Here is a 15874-nt window from a genome sequence, read left to right as displayed (position 1 = left end):
TTCCTCCCCCTTTTCTTGCCTCTCTGGGTGCATCTATTATACAGAGGCAATATAGACATTGAAATCCCAGGTTAAGAGGAAATGACTGCGGGGTGTGGAAAAAGGAAGGAGGCAGAGATGCTAATTTCTGTTTACATCATGCCTAAGGTGAAGAGAGGCCGCAATGGCCAACCTCCCCGGATTCCACAGACTGGGGAAAAAGGAAGGTCTTGCCCCAAACCGAGTTGATGGTTCATGCCACAATCAAACAAGGAGGTGCTACTATGGGGCCCGAAGAATAAAGAGCTTAGTGCATCTGGACCACCTTTCCCCCATGTTTCTTGCTAGCACCTGAGTTTCAGAAGCTAGTACCTCCTGTTTGGCTCCGTGCCTCTCCTCCCCCACCACCTGCCCCGCCCCATACTATGTTGTTTGTATCCAGAGGCAGCACTAGGGAGGCGAACAACTAATAAAATTCATTCTGTTTTGAGGGCATCTCCTATGCTTATAGGTCCTTACTCATGGATGGATAGCTCGCCATAGGCGAGGGAACAGATGACCTACGCCATACTCAAAGATCACTCTTTTGGGTACCCGTACTGTATTCTCACTTCAGTAATCACGTATCTGTGGTCCTAGAAACCCTGTGTAATTACTCCTCTTCAGGAATTTAAAATTGCAGAGAGGTGTGCAATCTTGTAAGTTGATGTTACCTCCCTGCCTCATCCATGCTCAGAAACATTAGCTCTTGCACATCCTGTTCAAATACAGATGAGGGTCATTCTCAGAACCGCCGATAGAGGGCGCTGAGCGAAGACATCCTCGCGGCTGGGACGCACCGGCAGCTTCTCCATTCCTGTCCCTGGCCTGGGTTCCCGCCGCCTGGGAAGTTCCTAGGGCTGAGGCTGGACCCTGTCAGGTTTCGGGCGGTGTAGTTTCCGGCCTAACTTTCTTCAAAGTGTCAGCCTGCCTGGGGCTCGGGGAGGTGGAGGGGGCAGGAAATTCGGGCGAGAACTGCGGAGCTTCCCAGCCACACACTTCCGCACTCCTGCAACCCAGCTGCAATTCCTCTGGTCCTGATCCGGCCTCGAATGGAGGGTGGAGACATCAGTCACAGTAAGGTAGCTAGTGGCATCCCTGTACTCCTAGGCTTCGAGTAAAACTGGTTTTATATACAAGATTAGTCTTAAGTGAACAAAGATTATTCTTAAGTGAACAAAGTAGGTTTCGTTGCATACTGGTAGTGCTGTATAGTGTGTGTGTGTGTGTGTGTGTGTGTGTGTGTGTGTGTGTGGTGTGTGTGTGCGTGTGTGTGTATACGTGCGCGGGCGCCCGTGTTTCACCAGTGACATGGGAGGGATTTTCTGCGGTTTTCAATATTCGATTGTTACAATAAATATTTAGATATGTAGCAATTTGGGTGTATGTGAATCTCTCTGCAATAAAGTTTGAAATGCCCCTCATCCAATCACTAGAGGGTACTGAACAGCTAAGGTGGTATGAAATTGACATGGTACAATTTAGAGTGACTGCAACACTATAACTGAGCCCTCACATCCCTCCCTTACAAAAAAATACACACAACCATGAGCTAAGACAATCCCTCTGTAAACGACCGATGTTTTATTTATGTGTTCATAAGAGCATCTTCAGACTTTTGGAGATACATGATTGACAGCATGAAATCTCAGTAAAACATAATTTGCTGGTTATGGCGAAACTCTGAGGCCATAACATCTATGATTAAGATTTCTGGTCAGACCAATGCTACATTCAAAGCTCAGGGTCACCTCTGCCCTTCTCTCCCAAGGACAGAGGGAGAGCACCATCTCTGGACTCTCCCAGACCTGGATCTATCACCTTCTTGGTATGCTATTTAACTCCTCTTAGCCTCACGGCTGTAGTGTAGGGTCAATAAATGTCCCTTGAGCTTAGACTAGCTGTGACGATGAAAGGGATTTCATGATGAGAACCAAACAAAGTAATATGGGACCAAAGAATAGCTCCATGGGCTTATTTGGGGGAGAGGGGGGACTTGAGGTAGATCATGGGTCTAGGTCAAAGACAGTTAGAGGAATACAAGACACAAGGGGATGATATGCAGAATAACAGTGGGGCTCCACCTCTGTATTTGTCAGGCTCTGGCAGAGCCTCTCAGGAGACAGCGATATCAGGCTCCAGTCAGCATGCACTTCTTGGCATCCGCAATAGTGTCTGGGTTTGGTGACTGTATATGGGATGGATCCCCAGGTGGGGCCATCTCTGGATGGCCTTTCCTTCAGTGTCTGCTCCACATGTTGTCTCCATATTTCCTCCTGTGAGTATTTTGTTCCCCCTTCTCAGAAGTTCTAAAGCATCCACACTTTGGTCTTCCTTTTTCCTGAGCTTCATGTGGTTTGTGAATTGTATCTTGGGTATTCCGAGCTTTTGGGCTAATATCCACTTATCAGTGATTGCATACATACTCTGTCAGAGCCTGACAAATACAGAGGCAGATGCTCACAGACAACCATTGTACTGTGAATGGGTTCTCCAATGGAGGAGTAAGAGAAAGGACTGAAGGAGGTGAAGGTGTTTGGAACCCATAAGAAGAACACAATATCAGGCTGGAGAAATGACTCAGTGGTTAAGAGCACTGACTGTTCTTCCTGAGGTTCTGAGTTCAATTCCCAGCAACCACATGGTGGCTCACAACCATCTGTAATGAGATCCAATGCCCTCTTCTGGTGAGTCTGAAGTCAGCGACAGTGTACCCACATACATGAAATAAATAAATTAATCTTTAAAAAAAAAGAAGAAGATCACAATATCAACCATCCAGACCTGCCCCTCCCTCCCCCAAAGCTCCCACGGACTAAACTACCATTCCAAGAGAACACACGGATGGACCTATGGCTCCATCCCCATATGTAGCAGAGGATGGCCTTGTTGGGCATCAATGGGAGGAGAGGCCCTTGGTCCTGTCAAGGCTGGATGCCCCAGTGTAGGGGAATGTCATGGAAGGGAGGTGGGAGGGAGTGGGGGGAGGGTGACGGAGTACCCTCGTATAAACAGAGGGAGAGGGGATGGGATAGCAGGTTTCAGGAGGGGAAACCGGGAAAGGGGCTAATATTTAAGATGTAAATAAAAAATATCCAATTAAAAAAAGAAATTAGTAATGGAAAAGATATACCTCAAGATAATCAAGGCTATACACAACCAATCTATGTCCAACATTATCAACAGGAAAAAAACTGAGAGCCTTACCTCCAGGACCTTGTATGTGAAAAAGGCATCTGCTCTCTCCAATCTTACTCCAAGTAGTGCCTTAAATATAGGTAAAGCAATAAGATGAGAGTGATACAAAAACAAACAAACAAACAAACCAGTGGGGCTCAAAACCAGGCTTCCTCATGAAGCCACTTGGCTGTGGTTGAGCTCTCTCTCCCCCTCTCCCTCCCTCCCCCGCCTCTCTCTCTCTCTCACACACACACACATACATGCACGCATACACATACACACACACAAGCACACGCACAAGCACATGCACACACACCAAAATGCCCCTTCCCTTATCAGAAGGTGACTATGAGGCTTTGTATACTTTTCAAATACAGTATAAATCATGTGTGCTTTAAAACATTAGTGTCTAGACAATGACAAAGCAAAACATGCATCCGTGCTGTTGTCAAAATACACCTTGATGAAGAAGCAGAAGCTTTGCTAGAGAGACCCCTAGCAGTAGACATTGCCAGTGTTCTGATGCGTGTTCCTCTAGAGCCTCCCGTGCCCCATAAATATTTATGTATTTGGTTGTCTGAGTAGGATCTTCTTGTATGCATGATTCTGAAAATTCCTTTTATGTAGTGATTGGGAACTGGACAGGCCTGAATTATATCACAATCCAAGTTTCAAAAATCATCACGAGAGTTTTCTTGAGCTCTCGTTTCCCACATGTTAGTCAATAGCTCTACCACTCAGATCTGCAGCCCTTCAGCAGCCCTTGGTGAGTGCATCCACGGCTTGTAGTCTCTTGCTGGTTCCAACTGAATAGATTCCACATCTGGATCAGTTAGAGACTTGGCCTAGTATTCCAACTAGCTTCTCTCTCCAGATGGCTCTGCATTTCCAGGTAAAAGGCAATCCAGGATGACATTCAGGGTGTGTGTGTGTGTGTGTGTGTGTGTGTGTGTGTGTCTGTGTGTCTGTGTGTCAGAGAGAGAGAGAGAGAGAGAGAGAGAGAGAGAGAGAGAGAGAGAGAAAGAGAGAGAGGAGAGAAGGGAGGGAGGGAGTGAAGGAAGAAGAAAGAAAAGAGAGGAGAGAGGAGAGAGCTTTGGTCTGTGCATCTCTCTTAAGAGCGAAGTTGTCTTAGAAGCTCCCATAATCTGGCCAACTATAATCCAGTCTTCTGGAGGAGAATGTGCTTACAGTGACTTAAAGCTGAGCTAGGTCTAGAGTCCTGATCACAGAGGAATGGGTAAACCAACTGAGGGCATTAGGCGAGCAAAAGGGAATCATGGGTATTGGTCAGGTAAGCCTGGTAGTTAGTGCTGACATAAAATGAAGAAATTGGGTAATCAGACAATTAGAGGTAAACCTTCCTTCTTAGTCCATCATTTACAAGAGATGTGCCTGCCCCGGGCTATGGTTGTTGTTCCTGCCTGCCTCCTTACAGATGTAGATGCTTGACAGGGAAAACACCCGGAGTGTATGTGTTGGTGTGTGACTAGATGATTATTTTGTGCTTTGTTTGTTTGCTTATTTAATTATTTTTTTAATGGCTTGGCTTTCTATGTCCCCTCAAATGCCTACAACTAACATGTATTATCACTCTTTAAAAATTTTTTTGGGTTTCTTTTTATATATGTTCATATGTTTTATATATTTATATGTTTTATATATGTTCACATGTACATCCATGTGTATGTACATGTGTGCAAGTGCGGATGTGTATGGGGGCCAGGTTTGGTGTGGAGTAGCTTCCTTAATTGCTCTTCACCTTGGTGCTTTAAAAAAAATTTAAATCATATTTTGTTAGGGTGTGTTTGTAACCTGGCCACTGAACCTCGGGACACTCCTATCCGCACCTCCCCTGTACCACAATTACTGGCACATTTTGTTGTGCCAACCTCTTACCCCTTTCACCCACGGAGGCGTCTCCCCAGTCCCTTGTATTTTGCTTCTCATTTAAAAAAAATTGTCTGAGTCACGTAGAAATGTTCTCAAGTCACGTAGACTTGAGAAGCAGACAGAATCAGATCACGATTCCACTTCACATGTAATTGAGCACACTCCTGGGGAGAACATTTCTGGCCACACACGTCATCAAATTGTTACTCAGACATACAGTGAGGATGGAGAAGCCCGTACTGTCTGACGTGAGCTCACTTAGGTTTTTATGTGTCCTTCCGACATAGGCCTGCTCCTTTAATGCTTTGACTAATATGTAGAATTAGATTCATTCTTAAAGGGACCAAGGTGTCTTCAAACCAACCTCCTCCCGACAGTGATTCTGAGGATATTTCTGTCTTGTCCTACTTCCTCCCTTGGCCCATGATAGGAAGGCAGAGGGTGTGGCATTAGGGCCAGGGCTCTTTCATCATCCCAGTGGGCACCTGGGCCTGCTCAACTGGACTGACTGCAGGGTGAAGTTGATACTCCAAATGGACACGGCTGTCGCTGTGACCATGTGGAAACCTTAGTGTTTCCCTCTCTAGGTTAATCCTAGTGAAAGGGATGGGTGTAGTGGGAACAGGAAGGAAGTGGGTGTGTCCTAGGCGCTCTACCTGCCGAGGTGTAGAAATGCTGTTACTAAAGGGAGGTGTGTGGGAACAACCGGTCTGGGTAGGACCATGCTAACTCAGCAGGTGGATGGGGCTGGTACCAGGGGGTGACCTCTCCTGGGTTGTCTGAAGTTCTCCTTTTACTTCTCATCTACATACCACACTCTGGTTAAATAAACAGCTGTGTGCCTGTGTTAATGGGATATTAAACCATCATCCGACAGAGTATTTCACTGTCCTGGAGCCCAGAGGATTCTCCGCGGGAGAAGCAGCTTCACCCCACATTGGGGCCTGCGACCTAAGGATCTTCTCCCCTGGCGGATGGCGTGGTATGCACAGTTGAGTCGGTTCCTCTGAAATTCAGTAAGCCCCCCCTCCCCATTTGACTTTATGGCATATTGTTCTGAAGATCCCATTTATCTCTATGTAATACTATTATTCGCTCTTTTTAAAATGTTTATCAGCATCATCATTATCTTCAGCATCAGCATCAGCATCACCACCATCCCCAACATCATCACTGTGGTCCCCAGTTCTGGATCTCCTGCGTGCTAGGCACCGACCTTGCTACTACATCCCTGGCTCTCTTAAGTTTTATTTTGAGACAGACTCACTGTGTATGTTAGGCTGGCATGAGCTCTCCATGTAGTCCAGGCTGGTTTTGAACTCTAGCTTCTCCTGCCTCCACCTGTGCAATAGATGGGATTACAGGCGATCGCCGTCCCTACAGTCTCCTCATTTACCCTTGATGGTACTCTATCGGGAGCTCGTGCCTTGACTTGGATATGTTACCGCCAGTTAGCGCACGGCCTTATTTGCACTGCTCAGTAAGAAAAAGGTATCCCTCTTCGATCTTGGGTGATAGGAAAATCGGGAAGCTTAGATACAGCCACCAGGAGGTTACAGTGAGCTGGGGTGATCTATGGAAGCCCAAGGTAAGGTAGAGTGTGATCGATCACCCACAAGTTCAGTGTTTGTCTACAGTGTTAATGTGATAATAGTTTTTTGTGCTCGGTTTCTCTGATGCAGGGATATGAGGTTTTTCTGTGAAGCTCGCTGTGGTTCGTATATGGACAACAATGATGACCGTTAAATGATATGTGGGAATACGGGGAGGCTGGAGAAATTTTAGCAAACAGGAAGGTTTGAATCTGAAGTTCTATCTGGAGTCAGCAGTGGGTTCAGACACTGGGGCTGGACCTGCCTTCGGCTTGGTTCCCTGCCTGATCCAACACCTACCATAGGTAAATGACCTCAGTTCTCTTGTCATCTGTTTCCTATAATGAGACTCTAAGCATCTCTACTTCAGGGAATAGACAGAATAATCACTTATTCCATTTAAAGGGTTAATTATGTATTAATGCTTACTAAGATTAAATAACATAAAATTGTGTGCAGTTGGTTGCACTCAATGGGTCTGTGGTGTCAATACAGTGACATGTTTTGCTTGGTTTCTTTGATACACGGTATTTCTATGTAGCTCAGGTTAGCCTCAAACTTCTCATCCTCCTGTCTCAGCCTTGTCAGCATGGACCACCATTCTTGGCCTCACAGCAACATTTTGATAATTAGTTTGACTTTATTCACTTGTCTGTTTAACTAACTAATTTTTCTCAGTGGACAAGATTTTTAGGAATTACTTGCTCTGTGACAGAGAAGGAATACAGTCTCTGTCAGTAGTGAGCTCAGAGCACCAGGACCCCACACAGAGACCACACAGTGACCCTGCACTGTGACCTTTGGGGATTGTAAAGAAACACAGGTTTCTTTGGGGAATGTGGTCAGGGAAGCGCTGGAGAGATGTCTAAGCTGAAATGAGAGATGAGGTGCCTTTATGAGAGAACACGGCAGCTAGCTTTATAAAGTGTGCTTCCCACAGCATGTGTGTGCGCTTTGGGTGGACTTTCTCACCAAGCCTCACAATCCAGCCATGAGCTAGGGGCAATCCTGCTCCCTTCAGGCATTGAGGAATCAGAGGCTTGGGAGTATAAAATCAATCAGCCAGCTTGCCCCAGAAAATGCAGTTAGCCAATAGAGAAGCCTGGACTGTGCCACAGCCTGGGCTAAGCCCCTCCACACCATTTATCACAAGAGGCCCCCCTTTGTCATGTTAATGAAAGAGGAGTGCAGACAACTAAAGCACACACAGAAGACCTCAGGACTAAGTGGCTTTCTGAGATGTGGAAACTAGAAACAACAGGAGGTGGTAAGAGATGTTGGAGAGAATGTCCTTTCAGACCTTTGTGAGAATGAGGTGCAGGGAAGGGTGTGACATAGTCTGGTGTGAACAGACGAGTTTCCTCCCGTAGCAGAGGGGAGCCACATTTCTTCTCTTTTTTTCAACTCCGAGTGACACTGGGGTCCCTGGGCTGCCCAGATACTAGTGGAAAGATACCAGGGTGAACTGGGCTGCTTATAGGCCAAATCCAAGAGAGGTCTGACTGAAAGGGAGCAAAATGTTGAAAGGGGAGAGGTTCCATAAAGGACTCCTACCTCTGTGGCCATAGGCAAGTGATTTAAACGTATTGGTGGCCATCTAACACTGTCCAACATTTCTTTAGTTCACCTGGGCAATCAAAGTCCTACCTGGGCAAAGCAGAGGCCTTTAGGCTTCTCAGTCTTAAGCCTGTTACACAGATGGGCCTGGGACTCACCCAGTTACTCTTTGTAGTAAGCCCTGCATTCTGAGGTTAGCAAAAGGCACATGCCTCTGTCAGTTTCTGAGGCAGAGACTTCCCCTAAGAGTGGCACGTGGGCACAAAGGGGTCAGACGTCGAAGGCTGTCCTAATCACAGCAGCTAACATATTCGGAATACTTGTATCTTGTCAGACAGTGCCTGAGAGGGTCCCATAGCTACCCTTTACAGGCAAGGACACACACAGAGAAGTTAGAGATGAAGCAGTAACTTGTGGCATGCCCACAGAGAGAAGTGTAGAACTGAAACTCTTCCTTTTAAGCCCCACCCCGCACCACCATTTAGGTTTTTTTTCTTTGCCCCTGACGCTAGTGATCCGATCCGATCCAGTGTTCACAGATGCTAGGCAAATGCTCTACCACTGCTCTGTTCTCTGGTCCTAAGAGTTACTTACTGTTTAAAGTGAGGACGTGACTTCTCTGAGGTATGGTTGAGGGGAAGGTTTTTATTGTAGAGATGAGGGAGAGCACAGCCAGAGGCATCTTGAAGAGTCAGAGCTGGGGGAGAAAGTACTGTGGAATATGACGAGTAGATTGAACCAGGCTATAGGGAGAGAGCAAGAGAGCAAGGGAAGAGAGCAAAGAGGAGAAAGAACTAAGGTCTCAAAGAATGAATGGCAGAAATAGCAGGGTTTACAGGAATGAGAAGCTGGGGGGGAAGGGAAGGCCATGAGAAGAAATTTAAGGTAGAGGTGTGATAAGAGCTGAGAGGGGCCAGGATGCCTGCATGTAATAGGTACATGTGACCTGAGAGAGCTGGAGGCCAGCATGTGCTTGGCTGTGCTAATAGGTATAACCACAGGTAGCCGTTTGTCCTGAGTTTCGTTCTGGACCTGACACTAAGCATTGGTTGTGCACCAGGCACCAAAGTAAGGTACAGAGAATACAGCCTTGGGAAGAGCGGCCCGATCTCTTCTCCTCCCCCCTTAAAAAGATCTCTGTATCTGTAGATCTCCACTCACGAATTCAACCAATATCGGATTGTTGAACTATATTACATTAGAATGGTATGAGTTATATCCGAGGGGGAAAAAGCAAATATTGGCTAGCCATGTGCGGACATTTTTGAGTGGTCATTTATTTCTAAAATTATAGCTATTTGGGTACCACTTAGATTGTACTCGGTATAGTATGCCACCCCATGATGATTTAATGTTCAAGAGATGGGTGTAAATTATATGCAAACATGATGTAAACATTTATTAAGGACTGGAACATCTGTGCATCCTTGGGGAGAAGAGACCTAGAATCATCTGCCTCACTCCGTACTGAGGGTCAGGTGCATGCTCAGAAGGCAGTCCTAGGAAGGAAACGAATGAGTTTCCACCATGCAGAGAATGTTAGAACTACAGGAGCAGTCGGCCTTTGAGAGGCAGGGAATGTCACTCTCTGATGAAGTGACATCTAAGGTTAGCCCTAAGGGTAGACTAGGAGAAGAACCAGCAAGAAGCTCTGAGGATGGGAAAGAGCTTGGGGCGTTTGAGGATCTGAAATGAGGCCAGTGTGTGTGAGCAGGCCAGCGTGTGCAAGTAGACCAGTGTGTGCGAGCAGACCAGCGTGTGCCAGCAGACCAGCGTGTGCGAGCAGACCAGCGTGTGTGAGCAGACCAGCGTGTGCCAGCAGACCAGCGTGTGCCAGCAGACCAGCGTGTGTGAGCAGACCAGTGTGTGCGAGCAGACCAGTGTCTGTGAGCAGACCAGCGTGTGCCAGCAGACCAGCGTGTGCGAGCAGACCAGCGTGTGCGAGCAGACCAGTGTGTGCGAGCAGACCAGTGTCTGTGAGCAGACCAGTGTGTGCCAGCAGACCAGCTTGTGCGAGCAGACCAGTGTCTGTGAGCAGACCAGCGTGTGCGAGAAGGCCAGCGTGTGCGAGCAGACCAGCGTGTGCCAGCAGACCAGCGTGTGCCAGCAGACCAGCGTGTGCGAGCAGACCAGCGTGTGCGAGCAGACCAGCGTGTGCGAGCAGACCAGAGAGAATGATGCTCAGAGAGGCTGAGATGGGCAATGCAGAGATGTGAGACTACAAGGCCCCATGAAGCAGGCACACAGCATGGGAAGATAGGAAACACAAAGAACTCAAACATCCATGGCAACACAGACAGACAGACAGACAGACAGACACACATACAGCCACACACAGATACACACAGACACAGAGAGGAACAGATACACACACATAGGCACACATACACAAATAGATACTGACACACACACACACTCAGATACATACACATATTCAGACACACACACAGACACACAGACACACAGACACACACATATACAAATAGACAGACGCTGGCACACACAGGCACACACACACACACACACACACACACACACACACACACACACACACATCTGGTAGCCAGGTGGTAGTGGCTCACACCTTTTATTCCAGCATTCGGGAGGTAGATCTTTGAGGTGGATCTTTGAGTTCAAGGCCAGCCTAGTCTATATAGAGAAGTTTCCAGGTCAGCCAGGGGCTGGAGCAGCCCTAGTCATCACCCCCTTTGAAACTGTTGCCACAAAATCAACAGCAAGTGCTGGATTGAGTGTGGTTCACGTGGATGGAGACGAAGAAGAGGGGTGTGAACCCTGACAACTCTCTAGCAGCAGCATGTAAGCACATGAGGTGGAACCAAGAGGAAATGAATATGAAACACACTGCGATTCTAAGGGTAGCCTTTGGGTCAGACCTGCAGTTAAGCTGGCAAGGTACAGGCGTTGCCCTTGTGATTAGGAACATCCTGTCGGGAGGAAATCGAAGAGTAGGAGAGTAGAAATGCACAGAAGAAATCTAACACCCATCTTCTTCAGCACATTCCTTTGGCTCTTCTCATCTGCTTCCTCGGTTGGTTCCCATTCTTGGTGAGAGAAAGTGTGGGTTAGCAATCAGACCTCTGCCTGATGGAATACCCCACTGTCATGATGCAATGTGACAACCGCACTCTCAAAGGACAATGGCTGGTAGAACTAGTTGACTCTAAGTCCACTCGACTTTTTCTTTCTGTGTGACATAATGTATGCAAATCCTCCTGGCTGGTGGAGTCACTGGTGAAACCAGAGGGCGATTCTTCCTTACACCATCGTTTGCTTGCTCTGGCTGATGGGGTTGGAGAAGTCTGTCACTCAAATGTAAGGTATATGCTCATTGGTCAATATTTCAGGCATAAGGACGATGCTGTGAGTGAGGGTGAGTTACCAGGTTGGCTTAAGACCCCTCCTTCCTGTCTTGTGGATGACCAAAGAGAGAAACATTTCTTTTAGGGAGAAAAACAAATCTTCAAGTTAGAAACTTAGCACAGTGGATGATCTGAGTTCTCTTTGAAAGGTGTGGCCATCTGGTACCACTTAATTTTGCCACACTGTGCCATGAAGAAATTGGCTGTGATGGTTAAGCCATGCAGAAAAAGAACACTTGATTGTGTGTGTGTGTCAGTGTGTGTCAGTGTGTGTGTGTGTGTGTGTGTGTGTGTGTGTGTGTGTGTGTGAAATGGTGGTATATAATCGAGCTATCTACTTTAACCCTGAGTCAGCTCTCTTTCCCTGTCTGGCTTAATGCCTTCTGAGTGTTTTTCTGCTGAGCTGAAAACTCCTGTCTGAGGAAGTTTGCTCACAACCACATACAATTGTACACTAGATTGTCATCAAGAGTGTTGTGGTAAATGGGTAAACAAATAACATTTGGATTTCATATCCTGACTATGTATGAGTGCCAGCTTTTTGGGTACATGTAGAGCACATTTAAATAGAAAGGTTTCCAGTAGCCCAGATGCTTAAATATCAACTCTGTCACGTATTGTTATAGGAGGTTGGGTAAGGCTAACCAATCATTTGATGCTGCTCTTTCTTTGTGTTAAAGGGGTGGCCCCACAACAAAGAGCTGTTTCTAAGGTTAAGAGAGGGAGAACTTCAGCAGCGAGTCTGCCTCCCACAGACACACTATTGCCATAAGTATTCCTGTTCCCCAGAATGAACAGGTTGTAAATTTCTTTGAGCCTGAACCTTCTTCTTCTTATTTTTTTTTATTGCTATCTTGTCCTCAGTGTCTGGAGCAATGTCGAACACATAGTTGGTACCAAGGAAACACTCTGTTGATTAAAACACATGAGAGAATATTTCACTTGGATACTCAGGCATTTCTGAAAGCTGTGACCTCTCAGTGTCCTTGGTGATTATAAAAGTTTATTTGTATGTGTGTGTGTGTGTGTGTGTGTGTGTGTGTGTGTGTGTAATATAAATATAACTTGGATACACCAGTCAGCACCATCTAAGTCAACTCACAAACATGTTTGTTTATTTAGTGAGAACACTGTCTTTTTAAACAATTTTTTGAATTAGAGTACATTCATGTGGGATGTGACTTCCTGCTATTCCTCCAGGGCCACTCTGTGTCAGATACATCACACTTCTTACAGGTCCCGTCTTCTGAAGGGTGGGAGATTTGCCATCCCTGTAAATTTATCATGACAAAGGGTCTTTCCTCCAATTATTCGTTCCAGAAAGTTCTGATTGGAAAAACAAAAGAATTTGAATAAAAGAACATTCAGTCCAAATACAATAATCTTGAGGGGATGTAGAAGACAATGATGTCTGTGCACCTGGAACTGTAATTACTGGGAGGCCAGGAATCTAAAAAAATTGAAACAAATGAATCGATTCATCCGTTTACCCAAAACATTTTTATAAACAGTCCATTGTGCTATTTGCTTGAAAGGAAAACTAATTCTATCCGAACTTTAGTGTTTATCGGGATAAAGAAATCAAATACTCCTAAGACCATGAAACAGGCAAGGTCAAGATGGGCTCGGACTTCAGATATGTGCTGGGGGCATTTAAGAGACAAGGAGACCACACCCGGTTGGGTGGGTAGGCAGATACCATGGTTGAGATAGTCATTGTGGGTTGGAAGGCTGGACTACATCAAAATCCTAAGACGAGGGTATGGTTGGGCAGGAAACAATGGGGCAAGAAAATTCAGGGTTGAGTGTCTGGGAGATAATAATGTGCCCTGGGGCGTGATATCTACCTAAGGAATGGTGAAGGAGAAACTATAGGTAGACATATGTATAATTTATTGACAAGGGTGGTTGGGCAGTGTAAACAAAGTCCAAATAAGAGGGAAGTAAAAGGGCTGCTTTGCTCTGAATGCTCTGTTTACTCTATCTCTCTGTTGCCTTCATTTCTTCACGTGTAAATTGGGATGTCCTCAGCATAGACCTCCATGCTTTCGCAACCTGTGTGCTGAGGTACTATGTGTCTCAGGGTTGTCATACCATGTGACAGCCAGACTACAGTGGTTTTTTGATTCCCCACTGATGACTGGTGAGATGTAGAGAGAACGGGTGAGTTGACTGAGATCACGGTGATGAGAGTTGCTAGGCAGAGATGGTGAGATATCACCTAGTCTGTGACATGGTTGGAGCTCATGTATGTGAGCCTTGAGTTCAGTGCCTGCTTAGAGAAGCACTCGATCACAGCTAGCATTGAGAACATTTTAATCAATCATATTATCATTACTTGACTGGGACATAGGCTATGTTTGCAATTGGCTTTCGGGGTGTAGACTTGGAGATAAGGAATAGGGCAGAAGGACACTTTAGACTATGGGGTGCAGTGAGATCTAATGCTCTTTGAGAGCAGTGAGGTAACCTGGACATGGATGAAAAGCTTTTTTGGGAAGCAGGAGACACAAGACTTGCTGGTGAGATGGTAAAAATTCCTGCTGTCTGCCTATGGCTACTGTCAGCATTTGAGGTTTAACTACAGAAAGTGAGGGTTGGGAGCCTTTCTCGGCTCTCTGTTTGGGGAGTTGGTCTGTCTGCTCTTGCTGCCACGTTCTTCCGGGACATCTTCATATCCAAGTCCATGTGGGCAGGCACCCAGCTTAGCTGGTGGCAGCTAGGACAGAGGGGAAAGAAACCCAATATCTGGGTGACCAGGAGTCCCCAGCTTTCAGTCTTCACTCCCTGATTCCCCCTATTGACAGCCTGCGGCTTGGAGCTCACGCAGCCAAGGGAAAGAAAAGATAGAAAGGGAGTGGCAGAAAGCCCCCTGCAAGTCATGTGCCTTTCTGTCCCTTCTCTTCTTTCTTTTGAATCCACTGCTGATACTTCACTTATGAGCTAAAAGGGCAAGGCTGACCTAACCTCTCTCCGAGGCCAGACACTCTTGGGTAGGCAAAAATAGAGGGGCTTCTGGAGAGGAAGTGAAAGAAGACGGATGTGGTTTTCTCTTAAGACTTTCAACTGTGAGCTGTGGGGGAGACTCATTTTGAAATAGAAAGAAGGGCTTGTTTGTGTGATGTCAATACAAGCATTTGGAATCCCTCTGCAAGAGAGGAGGGAGGTGAATAGGGGCTCTCCACCTACCCTGCTGGAATCCTCGGCTGGGAAGCTGGCATCCTGAGTGAAAGGCACCAGAAAAAGGAAGCAGGTCTCCTGCGGCTTCTAGTGTAGTGTTTTCCAAAGGGCAAGCGCCACATGATGTTAGAGCTCATGGGGACAGATCAGTTCGGGAATCTCCTTAACACCTCTGGATCCTATGCTGGTCTGGAACTCTATGAAGTTCAGGATGGCCTTGACACGTGGTGATCCTCCTGCTTCAAACTTCCCATGTGCTAGGACTAGAGGTGTAAGCCCCTGTAACTAATTTAAGAGTAACTTCATGGTAGTGAAAGAAATTATTTTCCGAGGTTGACTACCCACTGAATGGAATATTACCCCGAGGCTCTCTGATAATAAAGACTCACATTTATAAAGAGCCAATGCTCATAAATTGTAGCCTTGAAACTATTATCTCATTTAATCTTTGCACAGCCTCAGGATGTCAGCGCTGTTACAATCATTAGAGTCGTAACACCAACTTTGTCCTGTCTGTTGACTCAAACCCAAACATGGGCTTTGTCTGGGTGGTGCATCCACTGACTTACAGACCAGATGTCAGACTAGTCTCCCGGATCCCCAGCCTGCTAGCTGCACATCTTGGGACTTGGCACTTTCCATAATCACATGAGCCTTATGATGCACTCATTTCTGTACATGTGTGTAGATACATGTAGAGGGGCATGAGGCCTTTGTGCTCACAGATACACGCTAGGGAAAACAGGAATGTTAAGCACGTGGGCTTGTCTCTTCAATGGAAGGGATGTATACACCCGTTTTCCACTCGAAGCCTGGGGTGGGCGTTTTTAATAGTCGGGTGATCTGTGCTATCTGTAGGACCAAGTCTCACCTTAATCCTCGAGACCATTACATTTATCCCAGACCCTCTTGCTCTCTCCCTAGACTTTTATCCATAGCTTTGTTTCTCAGTCAATAGAACCCAACCTGAGAGGAGATGTCACAAATGGTACTCTATGGCCTGGAGACCTCTACGCTATCTTCATGAGCAAGGCTACACCAGATCTTAAGCCCTTAAGTTACAGAATCCACCTTCAT

Source organism: Rattus norvegicus, chromosome 10 (genome assembly GCF_021556685.1).
Source record: "Rattus norvegicus strain SHRSP/BbbUtx chromosome 10, alternate assembly SHRSP_T2T, whole genome shotgun sequence".
Lineage (NCBI taxonomy): Eukaryota > Metazoa > Chordata > Mammalia > Rodentia > Muridae > Rattus > Rattus norvegicus.
The sequence above is the reverse complement of the archived record's forward strand: the minus strand, read 5'-3'. Positions refer to the sequence as shown.